The sequence below is a fragment of the Taurulus bubalis genome (genome assembly GCF_910589615.1).
Source record: "Taurulus bubalis genome assembly, chromosome: 4".
Taxonomy (NCBI): Eukaryota; Metazoa; Chordata; class Actinopteri; order Perciformes; family Cottidae; genus Taurulus; species Taurulus bubalis.
Genome location: NC_136592.1, coordinates 27,889,140 through 27,904,177, shown reverse-complemented (window position 1 = coordinate 27,904,177; position 15,038 = coordinate 27,889,140).

Below are 15,038 nucleotides of genomic sequence, written 5' to 3'. Positions count from 1 at the left end.
TGACAGCACGTCTCTTAGCAACAAAGATCCGAAATTGTCAGTCAGCGGCTGCCGTGGGAAACGTCCCCCCCGAGATGTCGTTTCCCCAAATATGTCCAAAAGAGTGTAATATCCCACTTTGAAAAGTGGGGAAATATTCATGCACAGTAGCTGCAATACCGTCAGAGTTTATATGCCCTTACTTTAAAATTGAGGAGAATTTAAATTTCAGTTTGACTTTAATGTCTTTAATCCAGTAATGTTGTGCAAGGACGTCGTCTTCAGAGTGAAAATAGTCTCCGACAGGAGTGAAGATCAAAAGGGATTTGTTTCAGTTTGTTCCTTTCTTCTCGTGGATAAGCCACATTGGACCTAACGAACAACTCATGACGGAACAAAAAGTATTTGGAATAAATCATCGGCATGATTTTACAGATCTAAAATCCTCAAGATTGACATATGAACTGGCAGGAAAGGTAAGAAGTGGTGGCATATGGCTGCTGTGCAAGCTGCTGTTGCCAAACAGATTCTGGTTAAAGAAGGAACAGCTTGAACTCCAGGCGGAAAACACAATTCAAATACCTGAACAGCTCCAGTCTTTATGTCATAAATTCACCAAATTAAGACATAGGGGGGAAACAGCCTGTCAATTTAAAATCTCTAAATTAAAGTGTTTTTCCTTCCTTGAATAACTATAATGTCCGCTTAAGTCTAGTTTGTCATATTGTACCTCACAATATACATTTTTACTACATTTACTTTTAGTTTAATTAGGAGATCGGTGTGAATAAGCCTTTTCCTGTTTGTTACGTAACCGATGGGAATTTCCAGACAAATATCTGTCTGTTGTTAATAAAAAAGAATTGTGCCAAAACAATTTTTAAATCACAGCAATGCTTAACCCTCGTCTTAAAATTCATCGTTGGAAAGTATTGTTAACTACTGTTTGTACGCTTGAATTGAATTAGCCACATAATGCTAGCTACAATAGCTTCGTGAACAGTCGACTCATCTGATTGTGAGCTAGCAAGTTAGCGTTTTGTCAGCTAACGTTACTTTCGGCTATGTCACTCGAATTATATTACGTAGAAACGTGACGAAACATAATACGAACACAATTTTAATACCTCTTATTGAACTGGTCAGATATATTTTCATTTACAAAAGTGTTTGTTTTAACACAAATACAAACACTCCTATGATCCCACGCTATCACAGTCTGTCTGTTGTTATGGTTTTGATGCCAAGTGGCAGGAATGACATACTGGACTTTTAGTAGACATTTATTTCAATTAAAATCTTTGGGAATATGAATTTAAGAAAGCGTTAAAAAAGAGTTTGAAAATGTCTTTAGTTGTTATCTTATGAGCACATCTCTGGTAAACACAATATTTAAAGTGATGCTTTTTTTGGGTGATTCTTTGTGGAATTTTATTACAGATATCTGTCGATTAAATCCACAAATTGATTTGTTGGCAAACTCCTTTGAGAGTTTTCTTTGGCCTAGGACAGCACTAAATATTTTTAAACCAGTGCTAATAATACAATGATGATGAAACCACGAGAACAATGACAATTAAACAATAGTTGACTGAGGAAACTATTTTGAAATGAGACTGGGTTCTGTCTTAATTGGTCATACTAAAATAAAGGGCAAGCCCACAGGGAATTATTGCATTGAGTACAATATCCCCAAAAGTGTTTATGGGTTAAAGGTATTGTTTTGCATTTTAAAAAGTACTCCCACAGCGTAGACGGTGGTGACATGAGAGAGATTCCTGTGGTGTACTTAAAAAGCTAACTCAATAGAATGTGACAGAGAGAGAAAGAGTGATGAATGAGGCCTAACAGCAGTTTAACATTCTCCTTCTGTCACTGTCTGGCTGCACAGCTCATGCGTCGCCCATGTGTCTGACAGGCCATCGGCTGTCAGGGATCTCGCCACAGTGGTTGCTTCTGTTGTTGGGTCACTGGGGTGGATCTGAAAAAGGCCAGCGTTCTCCTCTGGCAGAGATAAACAAATACGGAAGGTTTCCAAATATACAGATGAGACAGGGGAGCGATATTTGCACAGACAGGCGACGAATACTGACGAGCCCCGTTTCAAATAGGCAGGTTTTTTTTTGTTTGTTTTTTGCCGATCAGTTATGCAGACTAAGAAACTTGTAAACCCGCGGAACAAGGCAGCGGTATTCAAGGCAGCGTTATTCAAAGCAGCGGTATTCAAAGCACCTTTTTTGGGCAACATACGGCATATTCTCCCGGCGCAGTTTCCAGGTAAAGAGGAACTTGACTTTCACTTAGCCTCTGCTTCGCTAAACCCCACTGACATGGAACTTTTATTCAACAAGATCGTGTAAATGTACACAAGCACCTGGATTTAAATACGGTTGGAAAGAAATCCTACATGAACAAATGGGCTTAATAAAGCTGAACGATAAGGAGTTATTTTGCATGAACAAACTCCTTTAACTAAAACTTTCTATGGGCCTCGTGCAAGAACTACTCGCACAAACACAAGTGGCTTGAAAAAATGTAAATAAATTACACTTCGTAATCATGTTGAAATCATCCCGTTTTGGCAATTTCGTCTTTATTTAAGAATTAACAGCGCTCGTTATTTCTCATTTTAAAATGATTGACTTTCCTCTTTGGATCTTTAAAAGTACGCCTTCAATATGGAGGCATTATTAACTTAATAAATTCCAGTATTTCCGCTTCTTCTACCCTTAATAAAAGTCAACATTTCTTGCCTTTTTTTCCACATGAAAAGCGAAAAGGGAGAAAGGTGAACTCGTGGTGTTTAGGATCTCTAAGAAAGGTTGAATTTCCCTAAAATAACCAACAATCCTCCAGACTTTTCTTGTTGTCATAAAATGAAGGACAGCTTGGTTAAATGCCCCTAAACAACCACAGAGATGTGTCTCACTCCGTGTGGCTCTATAACAACATCTATGAACAGACTATGAAGAGTTACACTGTTCTCCAAACTGCTGCTATCAGGGCTTTATCTCTTAAGATGGCCCTAGAGCCAGTGTTTGCTTTGTCCACACTGGGCTACTGTAGAAACACAATGGGCCTCTCAATAAAGTATAACATATCTTTATAGATATAAACGGCTCATTCTAAGGTAGCAAATACAGAACAATTCTTATTTTCTGGTCATTTTACACGAAACAAGACATCTTTATTAAAATCGTACTCATCTCTCCATCACTAAATGCTCCACATTTTACATTTAAACATTAAGCAAATGCCCCAAAACTACATTTATTCAACAACTGATGTTTCTATTCTTTGAGGACAGTCACAGCAAGACGGTTGTAATTAGTGGTGCGTGTGGTGTTACACTTAATAGTGATTTTATCAAGATAACAGGGAAACATTAGGAGGTTTTGACCTCACATTGACTGGGATTGTATGTAATGAAGCCCTGGGCCTCAAGGGGAACATAAAATGTATGGCATGAGAAAAGCTAATACATTATTACTAAACCCTTTCAAAATGAATCTTCCCTGTGAGGTTTTTACATTTTCGGTGTGATGTCGATCCAGCAATTTTAAGCAACTGTGTAGATGCCCAACTATGAAGAGGGAGAATTATTTTAAATACCTTTTATCACAAATATGCAAAGACTGCAAGGGCAAACAGATAATGGGAACACATCCTGTGAATGAAGCATTAACCAGACTTTGGACAAGTATAGTTCCAAAGATATGACAGAAGCCGGGCCAAGAATGGACTTATAAAGAAAGCTCCACCATTGGTTGTTCTACAAGCAGAGAGTGCCAGCCAACTCTTGCATAAAAAAAGGTGCATTGATAAGTGCGCTTTCAACCCAGTAAAACGCTGAAAGGCCCTATAATAGAGCCGATAGCAGCCAAAGACAGTGACTTAATGCTTTCATCAAACCCTTATAATCAATCGGGCATAAAGAGAGACGATAATGGGTACAAATGGGCTTTCGCTCCAGTATGTACGAACATCATTATGTTAGTTTGACCTGCTTTCAGGATAGGTTGGACGGGGCTTCGCACACTGTCATTTTAACAAGGTCGAAGGCTAGAATGAAGCAATTTCTAGACGAGGTGGTAAAAGGTGGGTGCCAGCTTGTTGCAGACTTGATACCTTGGCTCAATTCCTGTTCCTGTGAAGCAGGAGTGTCCCAACTCCAACCAATGGGAACGTGACGTGCTTGTGATTGTTTCAAGTGCTTTGAGTAAAGTCTCAGGTCTTCATCTGCAAAAGCGGGGGTTTCTGAATGCAGTCCATGCTCATTAATGCCATCACATGACTGACTGTAGCCTTTTCTATGACGGAGATGACACAACTGGGTGGTGGAGGAGGGATTGGCACAGTGCATCAGCTGAATAACAGTCAGTGATGTAATGGCCGATGTCGTGAGCCAACATGAAGACGATTGGACATTACCGGTCACACAGTTTAAGACACAATTATTATTAAATCAATGCAAGAACAACTCACAAAACGTTGTGAAAAGAATATTTGACTTCACTTAAACTACCAAATGACCAATTATAACAGTGATTTTAATGCCTCACAAAAAAATCTGCATGTATTAAAACTGTGGGAATTGTAATACATTATGATCCTTGCAAAAATAAATGTGATCAGCAATTATGAAGTTGTGATGTTTGGCCATACAGGTGATTATACCATGCTTTTGTTATAAAGCATTTAACAACTATTATTATGCCAAAAGCCAATTATATAAATTATAACGCATAGTTTATTCAGTAATGATTAGCAACTCGAGATTCAAGACAAAAATTGGAGTTGTGAGATGTCGCGAACAACCGGATTGTTTTAAAGCCAGTTTTCGAGCCCCGCCCCCTAAAAAAAGCCCAATCATTGTGGTTGCTTCCAGGATTATATTTTGCTCATTATTACTCAAACTACAAACAGAAGCCAGCTGCTTTAGCATAATTTATATGTAGAATCGGTTTGAGATTAATTATTGGATTCAGCATTTTGTATTTCAGGTCATTGTTTTATTTTCACGGCCACGCGGTTTTGGTTCACTTTTAGCCTTCTCATATTTATTTATTCTCTGTGAAAAAGCTCCTAAAAACCCACTGTGTGCTTAGTGCCCAACACCGGACACACTTATTAAGTAGCTAGAGAACATATTCACCCAACATCAGAAACCTCATATCTGCGAAGGGAAAAAATAGCTAATCCAGATTTAACCAAGTTGTTTACTGATATAGGATTGTACAAATGAGTTGTAGCAATAATAAATACATCTCCTGTGCTCTTCAACAGAGCTGTCTATTTACAGCTCAGAGAAAAGAAGGCAGAATATTGTCTATCAAGCTTCTCTGAACAGCTTGAGAAACATAATCCAAGCGTTTTTCGGGCAGATGTTCGCAATGTAGGTTTAAATGTCTAATATTTACATCATTAATGCTGGCAATCTCAGTTTCAAAGCGAGCCAACTGCCAACAACAGAGGAAGCCAGAAGGCGGGGGACAGAGGATCACAGTCTATCTCGAGGCAACGAGAAGTAGGCCGACATGAAAACAGCACATTCTGTCAGGGCGGTGGCTGGATGGGTGGATGGGTGGATAGGTGGATGGGCGGTGGATGGATGGCTGGATGGGTGGATGGGCGGTGGCTGGATGCGTGGATGGGTGGATGGCTGGATGGCTGGATAGGTGGATGGGTGGATGGCTGGATGGCTGGATGGGTGGATGGGTGGATGGGCGGTGGCTGGATGGGTGGATGGGTGGATGCGCGGTGGCTGGATGGGTGGATGGCTGGATGGGTGGTGGCTGGATGGGCGGTGGCTGGATGGGTGGATGGGTGGATGCGCGGTGGCTGGATGGGTGGATTGGTGGATGGGTGCATGGGTAGATGGGCGGTGAATGGATGGCTGAATGGCTGGATGGGTGGTTGGGCGGTGGCTGGATGGGTGGATAGGTGGATGCGCGGTGGGTGGATGGGTGGATGCGCGGTGGCTGGATGGGTGGATGGCTGGATGGGCGGTGGCTGGATGGGTGGATAGGTGGATGCACGGTGGGTGGATGGGTGGATGGCTGGATGGGCGGTGGCTGGATGGGCGGTGGCTGGATGGGTGGATGGCTGGATAGGTGGATAGGTGGATGGGTGGTGGCTGGATAGGTGGATAGGTGGATAGGTGGATGGGTGGTGGCTGGATGGGTGGATAGGTGGATGGGTGGATGGGTGGTGGCTGGATGGGTGGATAGGTGGATGGGCGGTGGCTGGATGGGTGGATGGGCAGTGGCTGGATAGGTGGATAGGTGGATAGGTGGATGGGTGGTGGCTGGATGGGTGGATGCTTTTGGCTTCAAAGTATGCACTCGTCATGGCCGCTTCATGTACTGGAAATAAAAACACACCAATGCGTCAAATAACGCAGCTTGGTGAGCAGCGACCCTCTACACAGCCTTTAGCGTCAGCCGTGGACGATTCAAGGACGGCGTGTCCTCAACATGCAAAGTAAAATAAAGTTTGGTTTCGGCGACAAAACCAATTCGTTAGATCTTGGAAAAGAGGCTGGTTGACGTGAACTTGACTGACTTATGACTCAGGTGACACACAGTGACTTTAGACTTGTCTTTAGAGCAAAAACTGACTTATTATCTCTGTGTTTGAGAGGCTACAGGGGTGTGTTAAGTTAAGTACATGAGAAGTAATTAGTTGGAGACCCAGTGTAAATACACAGTACGGTTGTAACAGTAACTTTAATCTAAATCCATTGTTTGGGGAAAAATACAGTGATTTACTTTTAATTCAAAGCTTTCATTGGGTTATTTTTTCATTTTGCATCGCAATAAGAGCTCACATACTAAACATCTGATCAATGCTGTTACTTGATGCTAATAGATCAAGGAGATGACACGGTACATGCTTTGAATTCCTTAGATATAGCCGCGCTGGAAGCAAACCGGATGGCAGGCAGCAGGTGACAGAACACTTATTGACTAAAAGGACTTGTGAGCGTCTACACAGGTGTAGAGGCGCTAATGGATAACAAGAAGCTAACCAGATGAGAAGATTAGGCGACAGAGATTTGCATGATTAAACATCATAACATCAATATCGGTGTTTCGCAGCAACCTTAAAAATAAACATGTCTAATAGGAGATAAAAGGGGCCTTCTTCATTATAAATGTGCTTCTAGAAACTGTATGCCCTCCACTACACTACAGAAAATGTGTCCAAACCAACTATTTTACAGCTTTAAGTGAATCAATGTGAGTTCACTCGTAAGATTGCGGTTGTCAATTGTGTTGACTTGCTGCTGGCTCAGTGCTTTTGCACTTTTCTTTTTTTTTTTATGTGTGTCGTCCTCCTGAACAATGTTTGTGGTTTTGGCAGATAAACAAGCAACAGAATACAGAATAAAACAGTCAAGAGTGCCTAACATGTTATTTCTCTGCTTTTCCCCCCTCACACACACACGCACACGCACACACACACACACACACACACACACCACACACAAGATCTGAGCCACGAGAACTGCAAGGCAGGCATAAAATTCGCCTCTAGTCCTCTTCATCTTTGCTCCTCTCCTCAGCAGCACAGCTGAGTCCTGGATCTCACATCTGAGCAGCTATAAAGACACTTTTTTAAATTATTATTATTTTACTTGAAGCACAATTTCTCTCCCTGCAAAATAAATGTGAAAAAAGAAGCTTTAGATTAATGAGCAATTTTGGAAGGAAAATAAAAGCAGAGCCTCTTCATTATTTGCTCAGTGTTCTGCATCTTGATATATAAAAATGGTATCAGACCCCGTTTATATATATATATACATATATATATATTTATATATATATGTATATATATATGTATATATATATATATATATATGTATATATATATATACATATATATATATATATATGTATATATATATACATATATATATATATATATATATACATATATATATACATATATATATACATATATATATACATATATATATAAATATATATATACATACATTCAGTCAGACTTTGACCAAACATGTCGATCCTGACGGCTTCTTTACCACATTTCTAAGCGTCTAATGATCACGAATAAGAACTCAACCCGGCATCTGCATGTCGGCAGGAGGGCATTAAATTGGACAGAACTTGAAGGTCGGCTCAGCGAGTAAATGTCTCGGCAGAGGAGAATTACACCGTCGTATCGGCCCCTCAACAAAATGTGATGCGTGGAAGGCGCATGCCTCAGCATCCCGTGAACAGCTCAATGACAAATGCGGAGGAGGAGAATCGTAGGGAGGGAACTCACTGGTGGAAACGTGCAGCAAGAGTAATCAATTATCCCCCCCCGCCCCCCCGCCATGATTATTTAAGGGAATTAGCTATCGATCAGCTAAGTGAGTCAGCGGGACCGCCACCAGCCAGCCAGCTAGCAACACCCCCCCACAGCTCATCAGCCTGCTCAACACAGGGGAAGGCTGGTTAAGCGCTGGCTTCTTCCCACTTGGCACCTGACTTAAGGATGACTGGGGAGGAGTGCAGGACATGAACAGGTGCTATAGTTATGCACGGGGAAGCAGGACGGCTCAAATCGAGGTCAGCAAACGTGGAGGAGGCCTGGAAGCCTCGTAGCCATATGCCGCCGGACCGCTGCAACGGACGAAACGGTGCGCGGTGAGCTGAGCCTCATTATTGCAGCCATTGTCCGGGGACGTCTGGCGTCTACAACCAGAGTTCAGGCTTTAAAAGAATGCATTGTGAGTTGTTGCTGTTGTTTTTTCTTCTCGCTGCACAATTTACAACAATACGCAGCGCTACGCAGAGAGGCCGTTGTTCCTTGAAAGATGTCGTTATGTGTCCGTCCGAGCGTGAATTTTGCAGTCAGGAGACTCACAGCAGCTCTAGTTTGATGTTTCTTTATATTTGCGCGTATCAAAAGCAGATCTTTCAAAAAAAAAAAAAACATACATTATTGTGTTCCAAAGGCAAATGAAGATAAAAATGGACATCATAAAGCAATGTGTGGAGGAGACAATAGTAGTCGCTGAGTGTAACCTTCACATTACACAATAACATAACTTAAGGCCCACTCATGTTCAGGAGAGTTCAAGTAATGTTCTGCAGGAAATACATTTTAACCTTTAACACTTTTCTCACAACCAACAACCATTTTGTCTTGGTTTCAATTGTTGTGGTTGTGCAACAACTGTTTTCTCAAAACCTCCTGACATTACGGATCAGGTGCTTGAAGCGATGTGCAGTTAAAGCTAATCATCACAATAACGCCGCGAGCGATTTTCTTTTGCACCTTCCAGCCCTGCGGGTCCTGATGTTTTCCGGGGGCCCCGAAGGCCAATAACTAATCAGTGCAGCTTACGTCACGGTCATGGGCCAAGATGCTTTGCGATTTCTCTGCCGATACTCCCGAGCACAAATATCGGAGACGGTGGGCGGCAGCCCGGCCTCCATTTATCACTCGGATGATGAAAGCTCGTCCTGTGCGGCGAAGGCCCGCGCTCGCAGAACGACACTCTGAGTTGAATGCAAAGCAGCCACCGCCGGCGCTAAGGTGACGAGCGGGATGGCCGCTAGCGTGACCGCGTACCAACCCTACCCAGCAGTTGCGGGTAATTAGCGCTTGATGGTTTCATTTTGAGCAAAACCAGCCCGCTGCATCCAGTGGCACAGAGCTCACATTTCACGGATAAAAATGCGCGACAAACGCGATTACAGCTTCTACCACAGGTGGTCCTCTGCCACCGCAACCACTTCCTCTATAAACGCGGCATGAGTCGGCGATGAATACATAACCTGTATCGCAAAAGGTGGTTTGAGGTGCCACGTCGGTAACAATCAGTGTTCACGCCACGCCGCTACGGTTAATTGATGTCCTGCATTATTAGCCCCCTTTCAGTGCCGCTAAGAGATCCTTGATGTCAGCCGTGTGCGCCTCTCTGGGTCCCGGCGCTCCCGCGGTGCGTGTCGTGCTGCGGCTGAGACGAGGAGAAGCTGATTAAAATCTGCCACGGCCCAGCGCGCCGAGGACACTCGGTTATTTGGGGGCCGGCAATGCCGAGAATGATGAGTGCGATGCTTCCTTTTCACCTTTTTTTTTCCTCTCTCTCTCTCGCCGCCATCGAACCAAATCTCCCCTCGTTGGCTGCAGTGACTCTCGCGACTTTAACTTGTGTCACTGGAACGAAAGAAAGGGGAAAGACATGTCTTTGAAGGACTTCAAAGTGGGAAGTGAATAGGCTGATTCTATTTCGGTGAGAGAAAAGACTTCAGACAGGTATATCTAGACACACACGCAAACACGGGGGCAATTTTTTCTTGAGACAGGCCTGTGATTGCATGCTACATTACAATGCAACTCATTACTGCTTATGGCAAATTAATTACACGCCTCTCAGCTGAACTAAATTAAAACCTGGCTGCTTGTGATACTCAACAGAAGGACTGATGAACAAAGCTATTTTTAAGTAATTCAGGTTGCAAAAACTAAAAAGGCTAAAGTAAATAAGCTAAAGTGCTATTTTCCTGCCTTTTCAGAAAGTGATATTTCCTCCAATACCTTCTATTTTTACCCAAATCACAACCTCTTTTGAGCCAATTTGTTTCTTACATAAATTACTATTAATTGTATTACATACTTTATTAATTGTAGTTCATTTAATGTGAACATATTGATGAGTGCAGTTTTAAAGACTTTTACACAGGAGGCTTTTATTTTCTACAATTTATACATGCAAAGGTGTCACAGGACACTTTTTTTTTCGGGAACAAGGTACATTTTCTGTAGCTTTCACACCCTAAATAAAAAGCATCAACCAATCTTTGCAGAACAAGTTGACATCATCATACAACACAGACCAGCTCCACAAAGTCCCTTCTGCTCTTTCACAATAAAAGCCCTGGACATATAATATTCACAGGTGATAATTTTGCATTTTTGTGTCGTTTATTCATCTCATCCCCGGTGTGAAAGGGCCTTGAGGCATACTCATGAAAATTTAAAAATATATAGAAAACGATCATATAACAGTAATTAAAAGCAAATTTACAGCGCAGTTGCAAATTTAAAAAAAGACCCAACTCTGGATTATTTGCCATTCTAAATAGGTTATTGAAGAATTTTAACACAATTTACCATATAAAATACTATATGTACAACATACCACGAATTAAATAGGATCTGTAACCACATGTCTTCAGTCAACTGACTGTTCACCCTTGTGACACAACATCCATCATACAAACACACAGTAGGAACTCATTCATCACTTCCAATGTCAATATACTGCATGCGGCCCGGGTCATAGAATGTGCATACTGGGAGTGATGCAACAGGACTACAGTACAAATACAACAATAAGCATAATAAAGGCACACATTATGATGGCTATTTACCCTACATTTGGCTTGCAACACTTTTATGGCACTAAGAAGTGCTTCAGAGCGACTGCATTAATCGCTCATGAATACTCATGAATTATTTGTGGCACACCCTCAGGGCTGTGTGCCAGTTTGAACAAAAAAACACTCAAAATAAGACTAAAATGAGTCCTGCTAATTGCCATTTTAACTTGAAAAACATGTCCTTAATATGGCTTTTATTAACGGTGGGGAAGAGAGTTACTGTCCTGAACTCTTCAATCATTTTTAATGATCAGGTCATTCATATTGCAGCAGTGAAACCAGTGAAGACTTTTAATACAATTATTTAAATGATTGGCAATGAATACGTCATTATAATAATAAGCATACGGTACCACTTTGTTTTTCAATAATCCCACATATATACATATACACACACACACACATACAAATTACGTATGATGATGTTAAGGTGCATTAAGTCATTTTAGCCCAGTATAACAAGTAATCACAATATAACAAAGTAAGCACAATATTTTACATGTTATCTCAGTATAAAGTTGTTAAGTCTACCTATTTAGCAAACAATTGGTTATTACACATCCAGGAAACACAGAGCAACATTAGCATTGGTTTGCAGTCTCGTCTTCCTAATGAAGGTTCTTCCCATATTTACTCTTCCATCAGCTGTTCTGGTCTCAGTTAGAGTCGACATTTGACTGCCGCTAACGGCTCCATATGTTCTCCATTTGGTCGGCCAGTTGGTGCTCGGCAGGTCGTGGACAGGAGGTTAATCTGTACGCTACCTTTTAAGAGCGAGGTTTCAGGCCTGCAAACAAAAACAATGAGCCAAAAGAGGCTAAAAGGCTCTGATTCAACCCCTAACTTTAGCCTTCTACTTTTCTATTTAATTACACTGTGTGTTTTTCTACTTGATGTTTTATGTTTTGGTTTTCATTGTAATAAATTGTGCTATACAAATAAAATGCCTTGACTTAAACCTTGCCTTTTACTTTTATAATAGTTATTTCAAAAACTCGACTTTCAAAGTTTCCAAGTACCAAATATGTCAAGCTGAGTTTCAGAACAAAAAAAAGTGTACAAAATGTTTAAAAACACCTGCAGAATATTTCCATTTGGAGGAATGACGCAGCCATGAAATCACGGGGTCACGAGTTTGAATACTGGAACAAGTTGTTAGAAAATGATTTTGATAACCTCAAAGCTACGGTGGTGAAAATAAAAAGAGAAAAGGGATGTTAGGGGATTCAATAGGGGAGTACTTATTTGTACGTCTGTCACTGTAAGTAACATCTTTAACATTGCACACAGTTATTTTGGTCCATTGCAAATATAAAAAAATCAAATCAAATCATGAAGTCAGCTTTAATGTCCGACTATCAGATCTTTTTTGTGTCCTTGTGTCCTCGAAATACAGTATTGTTGACGCTCGTGTCCCATTAGTTGCTGTTGCTCTGAGATGCATCCTCCTCTTTGTTGGCCTCAGACGAGCAGAGAAGACAACAATCTCCTGTGCGCATTCTGCAGCCGGCGTAGCAGAAGCAGCGGCTTCCCGTTCTAAATCTGTATCGAGCTCTTTGTGTGTGCTTTGCTAACCCAGCCAGTCTGTCAAGACAGAGCCGGTTCCTGCTGGATTGTACACGCTTCTTCCAAGAAAAGTCTCTATTTCCATGGCAACCAGTGCATCAAATTTAATTTGCAGAGATCAACATGAAAACATAAGAATAAAACACACACAACATATGTACTGTGCGTCAGAAGATTTAAGCAATGCCTCGTGGTGTTCATTTAAAACGATCAGGACAAATCTGCAGTGAGTGTGTGCATAGCTTTTGTTTATGATGTTTTATGGTCCATTTAAAGTCAAATAGACCATAAAGCAAAGTATGCATTAGGGCGGGGTCACTGCCACTACCAGAGACATATACGGCATCTCCACGTCACTCTTCCTCATTCCAAATATGGTCATATTCCAAGATGGCGACGCCAAAAAGAACATTAACTCTTTAACACTGTCAGCTTAATTTCAACATGCTATTACACACGTACTGCATTTACACAAAGCCCCAATCTGTAAATTACTATCATCACATGAACAAAACATGGTGTTTATCCAGCCTTTAGCCTCTTAACATTGGGACCATAGCCCAATGTTCTAGTTTCTAGTCTAAGTAAAAAGCAGATAACAATATCACAGAAAATGAATATTATTATTATGTTTTTCTAATGAAATGTCTTGGCGTTTTTTCATTTTGATACTGAAAATATTCCTGATATGTATACTATTTACCTAAAAAGGCTTATAGTCTTGCAAACTTATAGAGGTACTATTCATATGTACTACCAGTATTGCTGATACAGAGAAAATGAAGTATAAATGCATTTTTATGCTAATTCAATGACAGACTGAGGATCTATGAGCAGAAGTCTGTTCTGGTGAAGCTGAAGCCTGTTGGGATCATCTCCACCCTCTTGCTTAGACCCGTTTTTTAGGCAATTTCATTGGCTGTACGAAACGCCTCTGACCAACACAATCACCAGAATGAGAGGTATACACGGTAAATATGCTTAAAACACAATTACACATTTATTCATTAATAATAATGTCTTTCCTCAATGTCTTTGCATGGCAACAGTGTGGTTGAAGTTAGGAATATGTGGCAGGTTTACAGGATGCAAGGGACATACAGATAATGGGCCTAACCCATAATTAAACTATTCAGCAATCCTTCTATTGTCTTGCTTCAAATATCCTTATTTAACAGCAAATACATCAAACACCAAGGCAGCCCAACCGTCAAAAGAAAGAGACACGTTATTGTGACTTTAGCATTTCAGCCCCTCTGGCTTGTGCTTGCTGTTGCATTCTTGACAAGGACTCATTTGTAAGATATAATTTTTTGGCCATGTCAGTACCAGCAAACATGCTCTGCTTACATCGATTTAAATTGGTCTGTCTTGGAAGAATTGTATGAACCTCCAGAAGGGACACGAGGTTGTGCTTTCACCGAAAATCCTGTTGACAAGTTGGGAAAAACACTGTTATCTGCCCCCTCTCCCCCGGCATGTAGCTACAGTCCTTTTTTTCTCTATTCTTACACAGGAAAGACAGCGCATCAGTCCAAATAATTACAAATTTCCTATGAGACCAGGCAGTATGTGGAGATGAATATTATACAGTAGATTTGTCTCCCACATGCATTTCTCATCGTGTTCATCAGGTGATAAGGTTTGAATGCACAAGCATATATTTTGTGAATTCAATTCAACCCCCCCCCCCCCCCCCCCCCCCCCTCACACACACCCCCCAAAAAAGGTAAGTAAGCAAATCACATGATGGAATTATTCAGTGTTCGTATGTGGAACTGAATCGGAGCTTCTCTGCTTTTTGTTGACATTGCCAGGCAGGCTTTTTGTGCACGCTAGTGCATGTGAGCATGTTTCACTGGTTAGCTCATGGCCGCAGCTCTGCACTGCGCTAATATAGCGGAAGAGCTAGCCACGCCTTCTTCACCGACAGCGCCGATGCTGACGTGCAGCAGCCAGCCTCCAGGTTCCCCCTGAGGTAAACACTTTAAGCTCTGCCAGCACTTTTGCTGTTATTTTGCACAGTCAGCTGCTAGCCACTGGCTCAGCCATGTTGAGAGCCGTTGAGAGTCAATCGAAATGCTTACAATC